The following is a 22,833-nucleotide window of genomic DNA, read 5'->3' on the forward strand; positions in this document are numbered from 1 at the left end:
CTGCATATTACAAATGAAGTAAGCACAAATTTGCACTGCATTTACCATTCAGCAATAAGGCAAACTGCGTGCTGGAATGTGCTACAGTGTGCTCCCAATGGTTTCCTGTTTAAGAAGGCTCCCTTGAGCCAGCAAGCTGATGACCTTTGGTTGATGCACCTGTGTGTGTGAGTGGTAGAACTGAGTGGACTTTGGCAGCATTTTCAGCAACTTCAGTAAAAAACCTGCTGCTCTCTACTAATGAAGTGCTAAACCCAGAAACATGTGTCTATAGATTTGCGACACTAACTGTACCCACGAAGGTGAAAAATTACAGACTACCAATGAAGCAAGCTTGAATTTGTATTGCATTTACCATAATGTAATGGGGCAAACTGTGTGCTGGAGAGTGAGGCAGTGTGCTCCCAACTGTTTCCTTTTTAAAAAGGATCCATGGAGCGAGCAACCTGACGAGCTTAGGTTGATGTATTTGTGTGATAGTGAGTGGAACTGGAACCTGAGAGGTCTTGGCAGCATTTCCAATAACGCCAGTTAAAAAAGGCCTGCAGCTCTCTCATAATGAAGGGCTAAACCCAGCAATATGTATCTAGAGATATACAGTACTAGCTCCACCCACTAAGGGGAAAAACTAGAGACTACACATGAAGTAAGCACAAATGTGTACTGCATTTACCATAATGCAATGGGGCAAAATCATAGGTCATTCCTTTTTCGTGCTGAATGCATGACTCCATCCTCATCTTAAACCTGTTGTGCTCCTCCAAAAGTTAATATTGTACCTTTGCACTCATTTAACCCAGTTTGTAGTATCATGTAAAAGACACTCTCTACAGCATAACCAGAAATGTGGCCACATTTCTAAACAAATAAAATATGGTTTTACCTACTCAAAATGTCCTCTCTGTAAAGTGTTCCAATGCATTTGAATGCTAGATTTGTGCAATAAACCACTCAAAAAATTATATTCACGTGCTTTCAATTGTCAACTTAAGTTGTAAACTTAATGTACTATCCCAAATGTATTCAGGTAATGGGAAGTTACTTTGTGTTTCCAAAATGATTAATGTGCATACTACTTTATTTTGAACTAAACAGAGATTCTGCTAATTTCTAGTTGATCAATCAGGCATTCTTAATTCACTAGAACATGAGTCGTAGCCAAAGAGAGATCATGCACCCTTACATTATGATGATGTCACAGTACAAAGACCTTGCCCAACTCTTCACATTTGAGTAGCATACAGTTTGCTTCTGAAGGGAAAAGCTGTTTCTTTGACATAATTCTCTTCCCACAGAACCGCTCAAGGGCACTTATATTAGGTTAGCAATGACAGTGTTATGGGTACCAAATTGTCAGCTATGGGGTAGCATATTTTATCATAGATAACCCCTGATTGACACCCATTGTCCAGTCCCTAGTGTTTCCTATTCGTTGGGAAGATTTCGTTAGTACTGTGCTTTCTAGTATTTATTAGTTAAGGTTATGTTTTAACAAATCTATTACTAAAGCCCAACTCAAATAGGAAACCACCACAGCAGTGCTTAATTTGTGCGTGTTGTTTCCGGTGCTGAGCACCTGCACTTATTTTTTAGGGACAGGGCTTATTCTTATGCCTGAAGCATTTGCTGCGAGCAAAAGGCAAATAACGGAAAAACGGGGGAAGGGAAAAACGAAAAGACGTCATAAAGGGAGAAAGTAGAACGCTTTAAGAGTGAGCTGAAGGGACAGCGAGTGGCTTTATGTGGATTGAAGAGGCCCGAGATAGCTTCAGGATGACGCTGATTCAGTATTCCGTGTTCACGCATTTATTTGCAGCAGGCCCGTGTTTAAGAGGAGAGCTTTGGGCACCGGCACCTTTTTATTTTACAAATTAAGCACTGCACCACAGCTATGTTGAACGTGCATTGTAAAACCAATATGTCTAGCTTTTTGTTAGGGGAAGTATTTTGTAATAGTTGGGCAACTTTGTGTTTATTGAACCAAAATGTCCTAGAAAGAAAATACCACTTTGAAGCAACTTATTGGGCTACAACAGTTTTCTAAGAGGAAGTCGTGCTCCTTTGCTAAACAGACTGCATTGCAGAGTTATGTTGTACGCTCAAGAAGAAGGAAACAACATCTTAGGGGCTGAAGAGTGTTATGAAAATGAGTTAGAAGATTTAGATTGCATTGTCAAAGGTGAAACGAAAAGACACGTAGCAACATACTGCATGCGTAGTAGAAGATCGTTGGCTGCATTTTTAGGGAACCCTATGTGAGTGCAAGTCTTTATTTTGTGAAAAAAAGGTTCAAATCCAACACGTTATCATGACGACTATGTAAAACAAATAAATCTTGCAAGGGTGCTTAGTGGATAACTAACAAGCTAAAGCATCCAAACAGTACTCGCTTGTTTAAAAAAAGAATAAATCAACAATTAAAATGTTGTCATGTCAACAAAGTACGTGCATGAAAAAACACACACTGGTATTCAAATATAAGTTGCTGATCATGTGTAATATGCATGTAACAAAATGACGTATTGATGTTGCATTATCATAACCTAATGAGAGCATAAATTAAACCCTGAGAGCAAAAAAAAAAACTTCTAGCATTGGATAGCGATGACTAACATATATAAACCAGTGGCTAAAAGGACGAAGCCAAAATCCCCTCTCTCTCTGTACTACTTCTTATTGCACCTATTGAGAATTGATGACATGAAATATACATACAGTTAAGCTGCATTTAACCAGGAGGAAAAATTAAGAAGCTTACTACATTCTTCTCTGTCATTGGCTTCCCTCAGATACTCATCATTTCCTCACTGCTGTGTAGGCTGAGTAGGGCTGACTTGAACTACTGTGGCAATCCATAAACTGTGTGGTACCAAAAAATCGTAGTCTGAACATTATCTGATATAACCATCCTATCCTAAATATCATGCACATAAATATTACCCCATTGGAGTTAATATTAAATAATGGGGCTTGACTAGTGTGTTTAAACTAGCTCCCCATCAAAGACAGAACACGTCAACTGGTTCAGAGTCCAGCTCCCGCCAAAACATCTGGGCTCCATTCGTCCAACTCCAGATGTCTATCTATTCCAAAATGACCGTATCACCAGATTTGCAGTTCGATCCTTGTATGTCAATGTGAAGACCCTTTGGATTCCCATACGGGATGCCTCTCGTTCCATCGCCAAAAACCTGTGCTTTTCAAAAGCTAATAGCTTAGCTACCCAAACAAACACTGTAAGAAAGCACATGATTTTTTCTCTTCTTTCTTATACCTTCATTCTACCCTCTTGACACCCTTCTCTTTCAGCGACCTCCTTCTTCTGTCACTGGGGCTCTGACTGGATGGGTAGACTCTACAGATGGTGTTCTATGGCAGTGGTCAAAGACTCAGGCCAGCCCTGCCTCTGTTGGCCTGGACGTCCCACCCGAAGTGTGTCTCATGCGATTCAAAGGGAACCTCTTAAGCACTTTAGCGAGCTTTACAAAAGAAGTAAATATATAAAGGTAGACTATGGTACGCCATTACTACACAAGCAATGTAAACTTTTTTTTTTTACCTCCATCACTTTTTATTAATATCGCTCTTCTGAGCTGCTATCATCATATATGTTGGCATTATATCACTATATTTAATGTAAGAAGATTTACAAGATAAGTATTTCCTACCCTTTTGTTAATCATGGTGGATTAAATACAATTCATAGACAGCTGAAAATGCCCCCACCGAAGAGGGTGTGCGTAAGTAGCGGTGCCAACGTTATCTAAAAGGGTGATCCAAGAAGGTTCTGTGCCACAATTGGCTTCCTAATAGTAAACAGCAACCTTTGACCTTTCGTGCCTGTAACTCTGTAGAGCTACCGGAAAGCTCTCCTGTCCTCCAACGGCCCTCTATGGTCTGGACTATGACTAGGGTTGCCCCCTTTCCCAGAGAAAAATACCGGCCACCTGTTCACGTTTTAAGATTCTGCAAATTCCCAGGCATACTGCTGAAGCAGAACTTTACATGAAAGCTGTGTATTCATTTTCAACATGACCTTTGTTTACTTTCATTATCAGCAAGGGGTCATAAGGACAGTCATAAAACCCATTATATAATGTTTTCTTTTAACATTTACTGTCTGAAGTATGTAGTGATAAGAGGAACAAATACCGGCTTTAGCTGAGTTTCCTAAATTTTCCACCGACAGAGGCATTAAAATACCGGTCATGTCTGTATAAAACTGGCCAAAAGGCAGCCCCAATTATTATGAGTTTCTTGTGTTTTCACTGAAGCGAGCAGTGCTGTGTCGTGACTGGACGTACTAGATGATTGCTACACACGGTGCTTTCATGCGTTGAAGGTAGCATGCATCATCCGCTTCCTGTTCCGGACGCGTCTTGTGGTCTAGCGAACTCGCAAGTTTGGTGGGGCCAGAATCAAACAGAAAATAACGGTATCATTCCAGGCTGCAGCCGGACGACGCTGACTAGCTATCGCAGACCCTTTTCCATCTCTATGACTTCGTTGGCTCGGAGTACTCATCTGGTGAGCATCTTAGCGTTTTTAGCTCGCATATACCTGTTGCACTATTGTCTAGCCAGTGCAATTAAAAAGTTACTTTAATAGCCTGATGGAGTTGATAGGAAGTCTAATATATTCGAATATAAAAGCCCTTTTCTTGATCAGTGTTTAAGGTCACAAAGTGTGTAAATCTATAGTTTAATGGGAAATGCCTGCACCCATTACGATTTGTGTTGTACCTTACATTCCTTGTCAGTGAGCGCTGGTACTTAAGGAGTGCGAGTTAGGGCGGTGGTACCTATTTTTTTGGAGCTCGCAGTTCAGGACAGCCATCAAGATTTGGACACATTTGGCCACCTAGTTTCTCATTTATGCTAAGGACCGACTGAAGGTTCATTTATGAATGAATACATTGAAGAAAGCATGAATGATTGCTGGCTGTATTGGGTCTGATTCACAAAGGAAAGTAAAACAAATATCCAATAGCACATTCGGAAAGTAAGGGCAAAGGGGACATATTTCCCAGGCCCAACTCCCTTTTGAGTGAACTGTACCTGTACTACAACGTGCATTTATATCATAGATTTTAAAGGAAGTCTGCCTTGTTTATTAATGGCGTGTAAGCTGACAAACCTAATAACACTAAACGGGCCAGATGCAGTATATCTGCTGTGGCTTTTCTTTCCCTGTAGCACATATTTCTCAGCTCAAAAACAACTCGCCCGATGAGAACCCCCTTAAGTAGTAGACCAGAGTGCCCCAACAGTTTTGACATTCTTGATTTATCTACACCTGTGTTTGGATGTACATTTTCGAATTTCTGGAATTCTCAAAGGTGTGGAAAAGTATGCAAAGGAAGTTGTGGCTGTTGCTGTTTTCCAGGAGTACTCCTAGAGCCTTTGGAGAACCCCTGTTCGCGGTAATGTGAAGGGATTTGCACATTCATTTTTACGCATAGCGTGCATTTACACATTTGAAAATGCCCCTTACAAGTCCAGCTGCGTTTTAATTTTTTTCGTTCTTCTCCTGAAAAAAATCTTTCCCTGTGGAAAAACACCCCGTTGGCCTGGACCCCCAACATTTTTGCAGTGATCTATTCCCATTTCCACCCCGGAAACAGATGTATTAATATTGCCATTAACAAGAGCGCAGCCCTGACTATTTCCACGGTGGGAACGGGACGAGAAAAAGTTTGTAAATTAGTGGTTATGCAAAAGCGTTTCAGGACATCATTCCCCTAGAATATCCACTCTCAACCAACGCGAGTATATTTACACTCTTGTACTAATATTCCAAAACTATATTGCGTGACAAAATCAGTTCACAAGTGCAAATTCACGTTTTGTAAATTGCAAGAATGAAGTTCCATTAGCAAATCAAGCCATTTGTGCACTTAAGTTGAACTGAGTTGTGCAAATGCCTTTCTGAATTGGGACCAATGTGTACAGCATCTTGAACTACATTATCTCTGACCATTTGCTGCTTGAAGAAAGGGAGGCACACAGTGCTTTATGTTGTCAAGTGATTGCCAGGCGTGAGCTCACGAACTCATGTTTTAGACAATACCTGCTATACACACATAGCTGTTTCCTATTTGATTATAAATTGTAAGCACAAAGTAGGTGACCATTGAGATACCATTCTCCATCAACTACATCACTAAGGGCCAGATGTATCAAACATTTTTGCAATCAGGCCATTTGCGATTGCAGAAATGCATTTTAGTATGTATCAAGTCCAATTTGCGATTCAGTAACTTGTTACAGAATTGGTATTAGGAAGAGGTGTGTCAAGGGTGTCCCTTCCTAGTACCGAATAGCATAGATATGTATTATTGTTTTGTGACCGCAAATGCGGTCGCAAAACAATCGCAGTTACCACCAATTTCAAATTGGTGATAACCCATTCTTCTGAATGCATGCGAAAACATTTTTTAGGAGCAGGCAGTGGTCCCATGGACCACTGCCTACTCTTAAAAAATGTAAAGAAAACTTTAACATTTTCTTTTTTAAACACAACACGTTTTCCTTTATTTAAAAGCAATCACAGACATGGTGGTCTGCTAAGCCCAGAAAGCCACCATCCCTGTGATTGTAGTCATTCACAATGGGTCGCAAATTGCGACCTACCTCATGAATATTAATGAGGTATATCCATTTGTGAGCCCTTGTAAATTGCTATATGAAACTCCTGGAGTTTCATACATTCCAATAGTGATTACTTAATTGTGATTCGCAAAAAATTACAATTTGGCAATCACTATTAGAAATCATGACACATCTGGCCCTAAGAGTGTTCCATGATGTTGCTTACTGTTCTATGCCTAGTGTTGTGACATTTGCGATGATTTCTATTGACAACACATCTTACCTTACCCTCAATTTAATAATTCGTCCCTGGCTCAACATTTACCTCCACTCAGCAATAGCTCAGTACTGGACGTGTGGCAAGCCCCTTTTCTGGTTACTATGTCTGTTTTGCTAATTAGTGTTTGCATTACTGTTAAACCTGACAGCCTTAGGGTGGTCACCCCTAACTTTTTGCCTGCCTCCCTCTACTTTTTGGACACTGTTTTTGCTGGTTTTTAGACTCTGCGCACTTTACCACTGCTAACCAGTGCTAAAGTGCATATGCTCTCTCCCTTTAAACATGGTAACATTGGATCATACCCAATTGGACTATTTAATTTACTTATAAGTCCCTAGTACTGTGCACTATATGTGCCCAGGGCCTGTAGATTAAATGCTACTATTGGGCCTGCAGCACTGGTTGTGCCACCCACTTAAGTAGCCCCTAAACCTTGTCTCGGGCCTGACATTGCAATGCCTGTGTGTGCAGTTTCACTGCCACTTCGACTTGGCATTTAAAAGTACTTGACAAGCCTAAAACTCCCCTTTTTCTACATAAAAGACACCCCTAATATATGCCCTACGTAACCCATGGGCAGGGTGCCGTGTAAGCAAAAGGCAGGACATGTACCTATGTAGTTTACATGTCCTGGTAGTGTAAAACTCCCAAATTCGTTTTTACACTGCAGTGAGGCCTGCTCCCTTTATAGGCTAACATTGGGGCTGTCCTCAAATATTGTTTGAGTGGTAGCTGCTGATCTGAAAGGAGTAGGAAGGTCATATTCAGTATGGCCGGAATGGTGATATAAAACCCTGCTGACTGGTGAAGTTGGATTTAATATTACTATTTTAGAAATTTCACTTTAGAAAGTGAGCATTTCTCTGCACTTAAATCTTTCTGTGCCTTACAATCCACGTCTGGCTGGGTTTAGTTGACAGCTCCTTGTGCATTCACTCAGACACACCCCAAACACAGGATACTCAGCCTCACTTGGATACATCTGCATTTTGAATGGGTCTTCCTGGGCTGGGAGGGTGGAGGGCCTGCTCTCACACAAAGGACTGCCACACCTCCTACTGGGACCCTGGCAGACAGGATTGAACTGAAAGGGGACCTGATGCACTTCTAAGCCACTCTTAGAAGTCTCCCCCACTTCAAAGGCACATTTGGGTATATAAACAGGGCCTCTGCCCCTCCCAACTCAGACACTTCCTGGAGAAGAAACTTGTAACCAGAACCTGCATCCTGCCCAGAAGAACTCCCTGGCTGCCCAAAGGACTCACCTGGCTGCTTTCTGTGAAGGACTGCTGCCTTGCTGTTGGCCTGCTGCCTTGCTGCTCTCTGGCTGTGGTAAAGAAGTGCTCTCCTAGGGCTTGGATAAAGCTTGCCTCCTCTTCCCTGAAGTCTCAGGACCAAAAAGACTTCTCTCTTGCAACTGGACTCCTTGTGTGGCGAAAATTTGACGCACAGCTTGCTAAAACTGATGCACAGCCTGTCCCGCGGTGAGAAATTCACCGCAAGCCGAACCAGAGCGACGCAGCCCGACTTCAAAAGGAAAAGATCAACACGGCGCCTGCGTTGCGACCGTAACTTTGACGCACGGCCCACCAGATCGACGCACAGCAGACCTGGGATGACGCAGCCCGACTTCCAGAGGGGAAATCAACGCAGCTCTTGCCGTGCAGGAGAAACTTTCCCACAACGCCCACTGGAACGATGCAGAGCTTGTGACTTCGCTCCACAAGCCCAGGATTCCATGCACAGACCCAGGGGCATCTGAAAACCCCGCAATCCGAAGAGGATCCACTACTGAGCGCCGGAAATCAACGCACAGCCGTCCCTGCGTGGAAACTAAACGAACCATCGCTGTGTGCGGCCCGAGAAATCGACACATACCCCTTTGTTTCCACGCTTCTCCTCCTCTGCGGCCCTTTGCAGAGATTTTTCACGCGAACCAGGTACTTTGTGCTTGAAAGAGACTTTGTTTGCTTTTAAAAGACTTAAGACACTTTATATCACTTTTCAGTGATATCTCTACGTTTACTTATTGCATCTTTCATAATTTTTGAACTGCAAATATCCAGATAAATATTATATATTTTTTTCTAAACACTGTGTGGTGTATTTTTGTGGTGCTATATTGTGTTATTGTATGATTTATTGCACAAATACCTTACACATTGCCTTCTAAGTTAAGCCTGACTGCTCAGTGCCAAGCTACCAGAGGCTGGGCACAGGATAATTTGGATTGTGTGTGACTTACCCTGACTAGAGTGAGGGTCCTTGCTTGGACAGGGGGTAACCTGACTGCCAACCAAAGACCCCATTTCTAACAATTATGTTTTCACCATACGTCTGCTTGAAGCTTAGAATCCGCTCCCTGTTCAATTATCATCACTTTTGGACAAGGAGGAAAAGGATAATGGGTAAATCAGGACCTGATAATTCCAGACTGTTACGATTGTTTTCCTGAGTGCTATTCCAGGTCATATATGAGAGAGAGAGAGAGAGATATAGAGAGAGATAGAGAGAGAGAGAGAGAGAGAGAGAGAGAGAGAGAGAGAGAGAGAGAGAGAGAGAGAATGAGAGAAAGCAATAGAAGAGGTCAACCCTTGCAGATGTCTGCACAATTCCTCACCAAATCTAACGCGTTATTTTTGTTCTCACAATTATCGTATGCATGCCTCGGTGTTATCTTACTTCAGCATTCTCATTTTGTTTATTGCCTTATCTGTTTACTAAAGATTTTGCGTGAAAACAAAAAGTAATAAAAATAATAACAATATAAGAATTCTGTATTCCATCCCAGAGGAATAATACAAATGAAAGATCCTTCTTAAGGCGTTTTAGACTAACAGAGATCACCTCACCGCATTGTGATCCTTTGGAAACTCCCCAAAGCAAGAAAGAAAAAAAACAGAAAATAGTATTATAAGAAATATACTTTATTAAGAAGGTAACACCACAAATTTGAACTGCAATAGGTAAACATATAAACATTAAATAAAGATATTTTAAAATAAAAATATATAACACATAACCGAGTTTAGAATAAGCCAATTACCTGCCAAAAGACTAAATAGCACGCACAATATATGCACTTAAATGTTCATAAAAAAAATAAAAATAAAAATCTAAGTCAATATCACAGCCGCAAAGTAATCCCCAGACCAAGCAGCTGGTTCACATCAACAAATAACTAACCTTCCTGTAGGCATGCCTCAACCGCTAACCTTGACCTACTTTGAAATCATACCTCAAAATGAATCACTAAACGCAGCAAAAATCAGTGACCACAGTGGCCTTTAAGGTCCCAGATAGACTTTTCCCAGTAGGTGTTATCCACGAATTTCCAACAGACAATCGGTGTCCACTAAAAATACATCACAACACATTTAGGGCCAGATGTAGCAACTTCCGAGTTTGCCACTTGCAAATTGCGAATCTGAGTGACTCCCAATTTGCAAGTCGCAAACCCAGATGCAGGATGGTGTCCCTGTCACCATCTGCGAATCACAAGGGGGTCGCAAAGACCCACCTCATTAATATTAATGAGGTGGGTCGCAATTTGCGACCCCCTTCCGATTCGCAGCCCTCACAGGGATGGTGGCCTGCTGGAGACAGCAGACCACCATGTCTGTGACTGCTTTTTTAAAAAGCAGTTTTTTTTTGTATTGCAGCCTGTTTTCCTTAAAGGAAAACGAGTTGCAACACAAACGAAAAAATGAAACGTTTGTTTTTCATTTTTTCAGAGCAGGCAGTGGTCCTATGGACCACTGCCTGCTCTGAAAAAATGTTTTCAGGGCCATTCACATTTTGCGAATGGGTTAGTACCCATTTGAAATGGGTGCTAACTGCGAATTGCTTTGCGACCGCGTTCGCGGTCACAAAGCAATTCTATATTGCAATGCGAATCGCAAATAGGAAGGGGAACATCCCTTCCTATTTGCGAGTCGCATTCCCATTTTGTGAGTCGGTAACCAGGGTACTGACTCGCAAAATGGGAATGAGCATCGCTATGTGCTTTTTGCATGGCGCAAACAGCGAATTTCGCTGTTTGCACCATGCAAAAAGCTTCGTACATCTGGCCTTACTTCCAATAACAGCCGAACACACTGTTAGACAAATAAAGATCTTATGCAGACATTGGTTGCACTGTCACTTAAAATAAAACAACACACACATGAAAATATTGCCAAGTCTGCAAGACATCACAATGTTAAACATTCTAACCTTTTTCTCATCTGGTATCTCAAGCCCATCTCAAACATCTGGATGAATTGTACTTGATACTGTTTTTATGATTTATCAAACACGTGCAGAAAAAAAATCAGATCTGAGAAACGAACCATTTACAGGCAAGTTCCCCTAAAGTCTACATTATCAGCTCTGCTTTTTAAAGAATACATTCTTACCCAGTAGAAAATCTAATAACTCAGAAAAAAATCCAGTGCCATTTTCACCTATTGAAAATCACATCTATGTCTTTCACGATGTAAGAAATAATTGAGATTAGAGCTCACTCACAGTGAAAGAATGTTAAAGCAAACTGCAAGTTTCATTGGTTAACACATTTAAAATGTTGATTTTGCTCAGTCACTGAGTAAGTAAAATGCACCCGTGGGGAACGACACTAAAGAACATTTAAAAAGCATACAATAGTCACTTTTTATTTCATCAGTGACAGCTGGCTTAAGGCAGATCGATTTTGCACGTTATTTTAGAAACAGAACAAAAAAAACCGATCAAGCTGGGAGAATGCTTTACCTTGAGTGGAAGGGTCTTGCTGCCCATTCTGTCCTAATATATCGGTGGACCAGATTATAGGATTGGCTCTGTACATGCCTGAATGCTTTTTATTATAATGCCAGGGTAATAATCCCACACTCCAATAAGTGAGCAGCATCTGGATAATGCTTGACTGAGAGATGGAGATAAGGAGTAGAAGAGAAAATGAGAGAAAAGGAGTAATTTCTAGAGTACAGGGATGAGTTCGTGAAACAAGGCTTTTTTCAACTTTTTTGCAGAAAGGAGGATGGGCCTCATGCTAATTTGTGGAGAAAGTGAGATAGTTCCATATTTTATGCTCCACACTTGTATTTTTGTACCCCAGAATTTGGATTTTCGATGATGGTATAGTAAGATAAACACGGCTGTTTCTCTTGATGTGTGAGCTGTGTTCTTTTTTAAAATTTCTTTGTGGATAGTACACATCATTTAGAAACCAATGCAAGATGCAACTGAAAGCCAGTGTAGGCAATTTAATGGTTGCTCAAATGATAGTGTCTTCAAGGTCGAAATTAATCTGGCAGTCTGATTTTTAACAGTCAGAAATCAAGGCATGAGATAGTGATAGCCCACATAACTGGTGCGCTCTGCTTCATGTAGACTAGTGGTGGGCACTAAACTCCACTCCGACGGCAGAATTTGAGAATGGCAAAAACTTCACTGAGTCGCGTGGCGTAGCTTGCCCGTGCTACCTAGCATCAAGCGTTGGGACAGAACGGTGCCTTTACCAACGAGAGCATCAGAGCAGCAAAAGGAACCAGCAAGAGGACAGGAGAGAGTCTCATCTGCAACACTATGCGCATCTGCACCACAAGCGAGTGCAGGGAGGGGCACACCCAGGATAGAGCAACCGCTGGAGCAGAGAAAGGCAAGCCAGAGTGCCACTATGACTGACCATGGAGTGAGGATGGATTTAGCAGGAGCAGTGAGGGAACGCCACCCAAGCACAGACCGATCTACCGATCAGTGAGCGCGCCTTGCTTGCCAGGGTAGGGATATCTTTTAGTTTACTAATTTAGAATTTTGTTTATAGTGGGATGGATAGATGTATATTGTTTTGCAGAGGAACGCAAGCTCCTATGTCAGAAACTTCATAATAACAACGAAGAGAATGAGAGGTTCGGGTTTCTCACTGTTTGGGGTTTCCACTGGCCTCGGGAGCAGATAAGGCTCAATACATGGGGTGTGTTTGCTCTTCCCTGTTAGTAGGGTGGCTAATGCATGTATTAGGTATGATGAAACATGGCAGACTCCCCCTCTGAAACTTGTTTGTGAAAAGTAGGAGCTGGCCAAAGGCGGCTGCCTCACGTGGTAAAGGTTTCCGCTAACACCCTTGTGTTTGTATGCACAGATCTAGCATGAGTGGAAACCGATGGGAGAGCATAAGGGCCAGTGCTAAATTTGGGCATCACTAGGATGGCAGTGTGTGTAATAGAAGTGACTTTCATTGGGGCATAACACCCTTATACACCTGTTCCGTACCTTCATATGATGTATTTTATAGATTAAGCACTGGGCTGGTGGAATTCTGCGGAATCACATGGATTTGTTATGTAACTCAGAGGAATTCTGAGGAGTACAACTCTGTGAGTTCCGCCCACCCCTAATGTAAATGGCAATCAATCAATCAATCAAAAAATTTATAGAGCACGCTACTCCCCCATAAGGGTCTCAAGGCGCTAGGGAGGAAATGAGGAGGGGGGTGCGGATGCCGCTTAATGTTCGAAAAGCCATGTCTTGAGGTGTTTTCTGAAAAGCAGGAGGTCCTGAGTCTTGCGGAGGTTGGTGGGGAGAGAATTCCAGGTTTTGGGGGCAAGGTAGGAGAAGCATCTGCCTCCGGTGGTGGTGCGTTGGATGCAGGGGACTGTGGCGAGTGCGAGGTTGGCGGAGTGGAGGTGGCAAGTGGGAGTGTGGAAGTTCACTCTTTCGTTGAGGTAGGTTGGTCCAGTGTTGTGGAGGGATTTGTGTGCGCAGATGAGGACTTTGAAGATGATCCTTTTGTTGATCGGAAGCCAGTGAAGGGATCTGAGGTGAGAGGAGATGTGTTCATGGCGTGGGAGGTCCAGGATGAGGCGGGCGGCTGCGTTCTGGATCCTCTGGAGTTTTCGCTTGAGCTTGACTATAGTGCTGGCGTAGAGGGCGTTTCTGTAGTCTAACCAGCTGCTGATGAGTGCATGGGTGACGGTCTTTCTGGTCTCTATGGGAATCCATTTGAAGGTTTTTCGCAGCATGCGGAGGGTGTTGAAACAGGAGGAGGTGATGGCGTTAATTTGCTGGGTCATGGAGAGAGAAGAATCCAAGATGATGCTGAGGTTGAGTGCGTGGGTGGCGGGTGTTGGGGGTGATCCTAGGGCAGTGGGCCACCAGGAGTCATCCCATATAGTTTTGTTGGGGCCGAAGACGATGATTTCGGTTTTGTTGGAGTTTAGCTTGAGGTGGTTTGCTGTCATCCATTTGGTGGTGTCAAGGAGTCCGGCGTGGAGGTTGGATTTGGCAGTGGTAGGGTTTCGGGTGAGGGAGATGACGAGCTGGGTGTCATCTGCGTAGGATATGATGGTGATTCCGTGTGGCCAGAGGATGTTGCCGAGCGGGTCATGTAAATGTTTAAAAGGGTGGGGCTGAGGGAGGACCCTTGAGGGACTCCGCAGATGATCTTGGTGGCTGGGGAGTGGAAGGGAGGGAGATGGACTTTCTGGGTTCTTTTGGTGAGGAAGGAGGCAAGCCAGTCCAGGGCCTTGTGTCGAATACCTGCCTTGTAGAGGCATGTGCGGAGTATTTGGTGGCAGACAGTATCAAAGGCAGCGGAGAGGTCCAGGAGGATGAGTGCGACGGTCTCGCCCTTGTCGACTCTGGTTCTGATGTCGTCAGTACATGCAATGCGGGCGGTCTCAGTGCTGTGGTTCTTGCAGAATCCAGAATGGGAGGCGTCGAGTGCATTGTTTTCCTCTAAGAAATTAGACAGGCAGGTGTTCACTAGTTTCTCAGCGACCTTAGCGGGGAAGGGGAGAAGAGAAATTGGGCAGTAGTTGGCGAGGTCATCGGGGTCTGCTTTGGGCTTTTTCAGGAGTGCAGTGACTTCTGCGTGCTTCCAGGAATCTGGGAAGGTGGCGGCGTATAAAGAGCTGTTGATTACGGTGCGAAGCTTGGGAGCGATGGTTGGGCTGGCTTTGTTGAAAATGCGGTGGGGGCAGAGGTCCGAGGGGGAGCCTAAGTGCATGGATTTAATCGTTTTATTGGTTTCTTCGTGGTTGGTAGGGGCCCAGGTATGTAGTAGGTTGGGGGGGTGAGTCGTTGCTGATCGTGTTGGTGGTGGAGGTGGCGAGTGTGTGTGGTGTGAAGCTGTTGTGTATGTCTAAGATTTTGAGGTGGAAGTGGTTGGAGAGGGAGTCGCAGAGGTGTTGTGTGTGAGTGGGGTCGATGTTGCTGGCTTTGGGTTTGGAGAGCTCTTTGATGATGGTAAAGAGTTCCTTGCTGTTGTGTGAGTTACTGTCTATGCGTTCCTTGTAGTATGCCCTTTTGGTGGTGCGTATGAGTTGGGGATGTTTGCGTATGGTGGTTTTGAGGGTGGAGAAGTTGGTGGTTGAGGGTTCCTGTCGCCAAGCTTTCTCTGTTTTGCGGCATTCACGCTTGGAGTTCAGTGGTGAACCAGGGGGCGTGCTTGATGTTGCGGGTGGTGATGTTTCTTCTAAGAGGGGCGAGTGAGTCAGATGGCAGGGGATTGTTTTGTGATGGCAGCAATAAAAATGACATGCTTTGATAACTATATTGATTTGGTGACTGTAGCAAATGGGTTCTGCCCAAATAGTCCACTAGGTTTTTTGCTTTGATTGCCCATTTTTTGGACCTTTACTTTAGGTGTGTGTTAACCACCACTGTCTGCCTTTTAAGAAAAAGCCATTGTAGTGCAACTAGGGCAAAAGGTAGTGGTCTGGTTACATGTAAACATGAGCACCGCAGAGCTAGCCTGTCGCAGAATGGTTTCTTCAGGGATTGGTACTGACCTTGAGTGGGCCTTATAATATTAGTTGGCATTTATACTACAGGTCTATAGTGCTTATTGAGATTTGGGGTGTTTTCACTGTATTATACATGTAGGCAAAATATGCCTTAACCCGTTCTGTGCCCAGGACGTTATGGTTACGTCCTGAGGCACAGTGCTGCTGTGCCCAGGACGTAACCATTACGTCCTGATCACAGAGCCCAGAGGGAGTGCTAGAGCTTCCTCTGTGGGGTTCCCCTCCACCCCCCCAAGTCAGGGATGGAAGGGGAAGCCCTTCCCCTTCCACCCCTGACCCCCCCAAACCCCCGTGTGCCGTCAGCGCGCGAGCGCGCGTTGATTTGTCACAGGGTCTCCCCCAGCGCGCTGGAAGCTCTGCTTCCAGCACAATTGAAAGAGAAATGCTCAGCATTTCTCTTTCAATCCCGTGGGGGAACCCCGGAGAGGCTTCAAAGGGAAGGAAATGTATTTCCTTCCCTTTGAAGTCTCTCCCAGGGTTTCAAAAGCCGGATTGCTTGCAATCCGGCTTTTGAAACCCCACTAGATACCAGGGATTTTTAATTTTTTTGTTGAAATGGACATAAGGGAGCGACCCCTTGGGCAAGGGTCGCTCCGGGGGGGCATTTTTTTGGGAAGGCCTTTTCTGCCCCCCCTGGGGGCAGATCGGCCTATTATTAGGCCGACAAACCTCTAGGCACCAGGGATCTTTTTTTTTTTTTTTTAGGTGGGGAGCGACCCCTTAGGCAAGGGTCGCTCCCCTAGGGGCAAATTATATTTAGGCCATTTCTGCCCCCCTTGGGGGCAGATTGGCCTATTTTGATGAGGCCAATCTGCCCCCAAGAGGGGCAGAAACCACTAGACACCAGGGAGCTTTTTTTTATGTGAATTTCACGCAAGGGGAGCGACCCCTTAGGCAAGGGTCGCTCCCTGGGGGGGGGGGGGGAATTATTTTAGGCCATTTCTGCCCTTCTGGGGGGTAGATCAGCCTATTTTGATTAGGCTGATCTGCCCCCAAGGGGGGCAGAAACCACTAGGCACCAGGGATTTTTTGTTTTTTTTTGTTTTACAGATGGGGAGCGATCCCTTGGACAAGGGTCCAAAATTTATTTTATATGCCTTAACCCGTTCTGTGCCCAGGACGTTATCCCTAGGCACCAGGGATCATTTTTTTTTTTTTTTAGGTGGGGAGCGACCCCTTAGGCAAGGGTCGCTCCCCTGGGGGGCAAATTGTATTTAGACCATTTCTGCCTCCCTTGGGGGCAGATTGCCCGAAACCACTAGGCACCAGGGATTTTTTGTTTTTTTTTGTTTTACAGATGGGGAGCGATCCCTTGGACAAGGGTCCAAAATTTATTTTATATGCCTTAACCCGTTCTGTGCCCAGGACGTTATCCCTAGGCACCAGGGATAATTTTTTATTTTTTTTTAGGTGGGGAGCGACCCCTTAGGCAAGGGTCGCTCCCCTGGGGGGCAAATTGTATTTAGACCATTTCTGCCTCCCTTGGGGGCAGATTGCCCGAAACCACTAGGCACCGGGGATTTTTTATTTTGGTGCAAATGTCACGCAGGGGGAGCGTCCCCGTAGGCAAGGGTTGCTCTCGGGGGGGGTTGTGAGGGGGGGGCAAATTTATTTTAGGCCATTTCTGCCCCCCCTGGGGCCGGCTGAGCTAGAGGCCAAAATCCACAGGTAGGCACTGTTTCTATGAAAAAATGTGATGTGTCCACGTTGTGTTTTGGGCCATTTCCTGTCACGGGCACTAGGCCTACCCACACAAGTGAGGTATCATTTTTATCGGGAGACTTGGGGGAACGCTGGGTCAAAGGAAATTTGTGGCTCCTCTCAGATTCCAGAACTTCCTGTCACCGAAATGTGAGGAAAACTTGTTTTTTTAGCCAAATTTTGAGGTTTGCAAAGGATTCTGGGTAACAGAACCTGGTCAGAGCCCCACAAGTCACCCCATCTTGGATTCCCCTAGGTCTCTAGTTTTCAAAAATGCACAGGTTTGGTAGGTTTCCCTAGGTGCCGGCTGAGATAGAGACCAAAATCTACAGGTAGGCACTTTGCAAAAAACACCTCTGTTTTCTTTAAAAAAATGTGATGTGTCCACGTTGCGTTTTGGGGCATTTCCTGTTGCGGGCGCTAGGCCTACCCACACAAGTGAGGTATCATTTTTATCGGGAGACTTGGGGGAACGCTGGGTAGAAGGAAATTTGTGGCTCCTCTCTGATTCCAGAACTTTCTGTCACCAAAATTTGAGCAAAATGTGTTTTTTTAGCCAAAGTTTGAGGTTTGCAAAGGGTTCTGGGTAACAGAACCTGGTCAGAGCCCCACAAGTCACCCCATCTTGGATTTCCCTAGGTCTCTAGTTTTCAAAAATGCACAGGTTTGGTAGGTTTCCCTATGTGCCGGCTGAGCTAGAGGCCAAAATCTACAGGTAGGCACTTTGCAAAAAACACCTCTGTTTTCTTTAAAAAAATGTGATGTGTCCACGTTGCGTTTTGGGGCGCTTCCTGTCGCGGGCGCTAGGCCTACTCACACAAGTGAGGTATCATTTTTATCGGGAGACTTGGGGGAAGATAGATTAGCAAAACAAGTGTTATTGCCCCTTGTCTTTCTCTACATTTTTTCCTTCCAAATATAAGAGAGTGTAAAAAAGACATCTATTTGAGAAATGCCCTGTAATTCACATGCTAGTATGGTCACCCCGGAATTGAGAGATGTGCAAATAACCACTGCTCCTCAATACCTTATCTTGTGCCCTTTTTGGAAATACAAAGGTTTTCTTGATAGCTATTTTTCATTCTTTATATTTCAGCAAATGAATTGCTGTATACCCGGTATAGAATGAAAACGCACTACAGGATGCAGCTCATTTATTGGCTCTGGGTACCTAGGGTTCTTGATGTACCTACAAGCCCTATATATCCCCGCAACCAGAGGAGTCCAGCAGACGTAACGGTATATTGCTTTAAAAAATCTGACATAGTAAAACGTAGAGAAACATTGATGTTTTTTTCACCTCAATTTCAATATTTTTCTTTTTCAGTTGTTATTTTCTGTAGGAAACCCTTGTAGAATCTACACAAATTACCCCTTGCTGAATCCAGAATTTTGTCTTCTTTTCAGAAATGTTGCGGTTTCTGGGATCCAGCATTGGTTTTATGCCCATTTCTGTCACTGACTGGAAGGAGGCTGAAAGCACAAAAAAATCGTAAAAATGGGGTATGTCCCAGTAAAATGCCAAAATTGTGTTGAAAAATTGGGTTTTCTGATTCAAGTCTGCCTGTTCCTGAAAGCTGGGAAGCTGGTGATTTTAGCACTGCAAACCCTTTGTTGATGCCATTTTCAGGGAAAAAACCACAAGCCTTCTTCTGCAGCCCCTTTTTCCAATTTTTTGAAAAAACCGAAATTTTCACTGTTATTTGGCTAATTTCTTGGCCTCCTTCTGAGGAACCCACAAAGTCTGGGTACCTCTAGAAGCCCTAGGATGTTGGAAAAAAAGGACGCAAATTTGGCGTGGGTAGCTTATGTGAACAAAAAGTTATGAGGGCCTAAGCGCAAACTGCCCCAAATAGCTCAAAAAAGGCTCGGCACAAGAGGGGGAAAAGGCCTGGCAGCGAAGGGGTTAAAGCAATGTTTAGCTCCACTTAGGCCTTCAAGGTACATCAAGGTACCAAATGGGGGGAAACGTGTACCTTGAATTTGAATCTGCAGATCACACTCACCTACATATACTTCTCATGGGACTTCAAGAATTGTAATATTTCTCTGGCTCAGCTCATAATTCGATTTCAGGCCTTTGTCTTCCACTTTTGAGCCAGGTTAATTGTTCTGCTCCCCAGCAGAGGGAACAAAGGCCTTCCAACACAAAAAGAGCAACTGTCAGTGATCAACCCAGTTCATGGGAGAAGAAAGGGGTGTGTGTGTGGGGAATCTGCATCTGATAATTGGCTAGTCATGCTGCAGCTGGACTAGGACAGCCTAGACCCACTAGAACAAAGGGACAGAGCCAGAACTCTGGAGCCAACATAGAAGGGGTTCGCTCTTTCAAGTTTTGCTGGGATGGGACCAGGCAGTGATGTCATCTAGGGAAACATTGAGGCCTACAGAAAAACTTTCCAGAGAAGACTTGAAGTCGCCATGTTGAATTGTTCCAGAATGCTGTGCAGGAGGGCGGGATGATGTGGCATCCTAGGATTGGCCAAGGGTGCCTGGCATAAAGAACTTCCCAACCACACATAAAAACCCCTGCACAAGGAAGAGACAGTGGGGACGACTCTGGACCAGGAAGTCAGTGTCGTGGAAAGGGTGCCCAACTGGAAATAGAAGTTGACTGATGCCCTGCAAAGATGGGCTCATGACTTTGCCACCAGCACACCAACAGGACCAGGATGAGCCCTTTAAGTCTGTGGCGCTGGCACCCATATGCCCTCTGGGGACCAGTTGAGGGAAAGGACCTACTGGGGACCCTGGGTGACTCCCCTAGGATCTCTATGGTAAGGACTGGGACTCTGATGCCCCTTCAGGTGCTTCGGTAGGCTCTGGAGCCTGGAGAGGGCTTGCCACCCTGAGGTTAATCCTTGAAACAGTGCTATGCACACATCTTCATCATTTTCTTTTTCAATTGAAACCCTTTGAAGATGCATATCCCCGACACTGTTGCACTAATTCTCTTTTTGCTCCAGCCTTCTCCTCTGCCCTCTGCTACTTGCTAGCAGTCCAGACTTGCTATTTTCTGCTAACAAATAGCAAAGGGACTGTACAGGATGCCCCATCAGAAGGAAAAGAGCACCAGGAGTCAAGCAGTGAAGAAGGCTGGAGCAGTGAACCAGGACACCCAGCTCCCTGCAGCCCTGGTTAAACTGTTCCTGGTAGCTAGATCTAGCTGCCGGGAGCTGAAGATGGGGAGAATCAGTGCAACAGGGTCACAGATATGCATCTTCAAAGGGTTTCAATTTCAAAAGAAAATGATGAAGATGTGTGCATAGCAGTTTTTCAAGAATTAGCATCAGGGTGGGCCAGGGCCTGGAGGTCGGTGCATCCTGATCTTAATAAATCCCTGGGGAGAGAGGCATATGTGGGGCACCTGAGTCAAATATCAACCCCAGGGGCCCGATGCATGACAGATTTCCCTGAGAGTGAGACAAAATGGGAGAGGCCCTAAGAGACTCTGATGCATAACTTGCCCCTGTGGTCAGGGTAGGGTGGGGTATGCCAGCCTCTAACCTCCCTGCCAGCACTCCTCATGGGCAGACATCACTGGATTGCTACTGCAGGGGGCCAGGGGGGCAGAAGGCCAAAAGAGAAGCTGTGCCTAGTCAGTGGGAGCACAAAGAAAATGCTGGATTTTGCGCAACACAGGAGCTGCATTCAGAGGAAGTCTGTGGGTGCCCCAGGTGAAACTGGACACCCAAATGTAAGCAAGAATAATGCAACATGAGGCATCACAAAGCAAATAAAAGCACCTGAAGGATCTCTAAATTCCTGGCTGGAACGTCCCCATTAGGCCCCATGAGGGTACCTCTACATGTTTTATCTTTGCTTCTCTTGGCTCTAGGATTGCAGGTGCACCACCAACATTATGTGTGGGGAGCTGCAGGGGATGCAACAGCCCCTCCTCAGGAATGTTGTGTCATAGGTAACTCTACCCTCCCATGGAGCTATATCCCTGAGCATGGAAGAGGTTTACCATTGAACTGAGCACTCCGAGCTAGAGCTTTAGACTCTTGGGATCTAGAGGTCTGGGGACCCTGTGTGGTTGATCCTATGGCTGCAATGTGTGGCCTAAAGCAAGTGAAGAAAGACTCTGACACAAATGTTTGTGGTTCTTTTGAAGACAAGGGCTTTACTGACAAATATAGCTGATTAACACAGGTATGCTTAATGCTTATACTTCTAATTGTTCCTTCAAGTATGGTTATTGTCCCCATCCATTTTAATTGTAGTCTACTGAAAAATTATTAAATTTGTTTAATGTTATTAAAGTTGTGACACCACGACAAAGCTACTAAAATGCTTTATATATATATATATATCAATGCAAAAACAACAAGGTGGTGGATGGAATCCTTGAATTAATCTCAGCCACTGGAAATCCCTCGGGCCACATCCCAGTTTGTTCAGGCTGGACTGTTACCATATAGAGCAGGGTCCAGACTAATTTGCATGTGGCTGTGTCCAAACTGGAATGGCATGGCAAGCAAAAAAAACATGGATTTAGGCCCAGATCTTTGTCGGGAGATGAATGTTTGACATTGTTCAGTATTCTGTCCATCATCTGTTCTTTTTGCATTTGTCATCCTAAGTGGGGAGGGTATGCCCAGATGTCGATCCTATGCTTGCTATGCCACCGGATTCAATCTAGCCTGGCTGATGAGGTGTGATATCCTGAAACCGGTCCCAGGATGCTTGTTTCCAGTCCAGCAAAGGCCTGAACTGACAGTTCTGACTAGACTATTCCCATAGGGAGCAGGGTAAAGACTGGTTTGCACATGGTGTAGCAAGCAAAAACAAATATGCATTTAGGTCCAGATCTGTGACTGGTGGGGGATGAAGAAACCTCTTTGAAGAAGACCGACCCATCAAAGCTAAAGAATTTCCGGTCCATCTCGCTGTTACCCTATGCAGCCAAAGTACTGGAAAAGGCTATCAACTCACACCTGAGACAATTCATCGAAGACAACAACTCACTGGACATCTCCCAGTCTGGCTTCCGCAGCAACCACAGCATGGAGACAGCTATTCTTGCAGCCATCCATGACATCTGCACACTCCTCTACCGTGGCCACACCGCAGCACTCATACTTCTCAACCTCTCAGCAGCCTTTTACACGGTCTCCCACCGGCACCAGACTCCACGACGCAGGAATCTGCAGAAAAGCCTTGCAGTGGATCCACTCCTTCCTCTCCTGAAGAACACAGAGCGTCATGCTTCCACCTTGTACATCCAAACCAACAAAAGTCAGCTGCGGAGTTCCTGAGGGATCCTCCCTGTACCCAACTCTCTTTAAAGCCTACATGACCCCGCTTGCAACCATCGTTAGAGACCAAGGAATGAACATCATGTCATATGCCGATGACACACAACTCATCATATCCCTCAATGAAGACGCGGACAAGGCCAAGAGGAACTTCTACACAGGTCTGGAAGACATAGCAACCTGGATGAGAGAGAGTTGCCTCAAGCTCAACCCAG

The 22,833-nt window shown here is 44.7% G+C and overlaps 1 protein-coding gene across 2 annotated transcripts in view; it reads left to right on the forward strand.

The window, feature by feature from the left end:
• Positions 1 to 4,417: 4,417 nt before the first annotated feature.
• Positions 4,418 to 22,833, forward strand: part of GPR141 (G protein-coupled receptor 141) — a 100,688-nt gene continuing 82,272 nt past the window's right edge. Inside the window, exons 1-2 of one of the 2 annotated variants that reach the window (XM_069206448.1) lie at positions 4,427 to 4,527; positions 18,765 to 18,860. The gene's annotated coding sequence lies outside the window, so the exon portion shown is untranslated. Of the gene's footprint in view, positions 4,528 to 18,764; positions 18,861 to 22,833 lie in introns of both variants that reach the window. The other variant, XM_069206438.1, reaches the window with a different exon arrangement.

The sequence above is a fragment of the Pleurodeles waltl genome, chromosome 2_1, assembly GCF_031143425.1.
Source record: "Pleurodeles waltl isolate 20211129_DDA chromosome 2_1, aPleWal1.hap1.20221129, whole genome shotgun sequence".
Taxonomy (NCBI): domain Eukaryota; kingdom Metazoa; phylum Chordata; class Amphibia; order Caudata; family Salamandridae; genus Pleurodeles; species Pleurodeles waltl.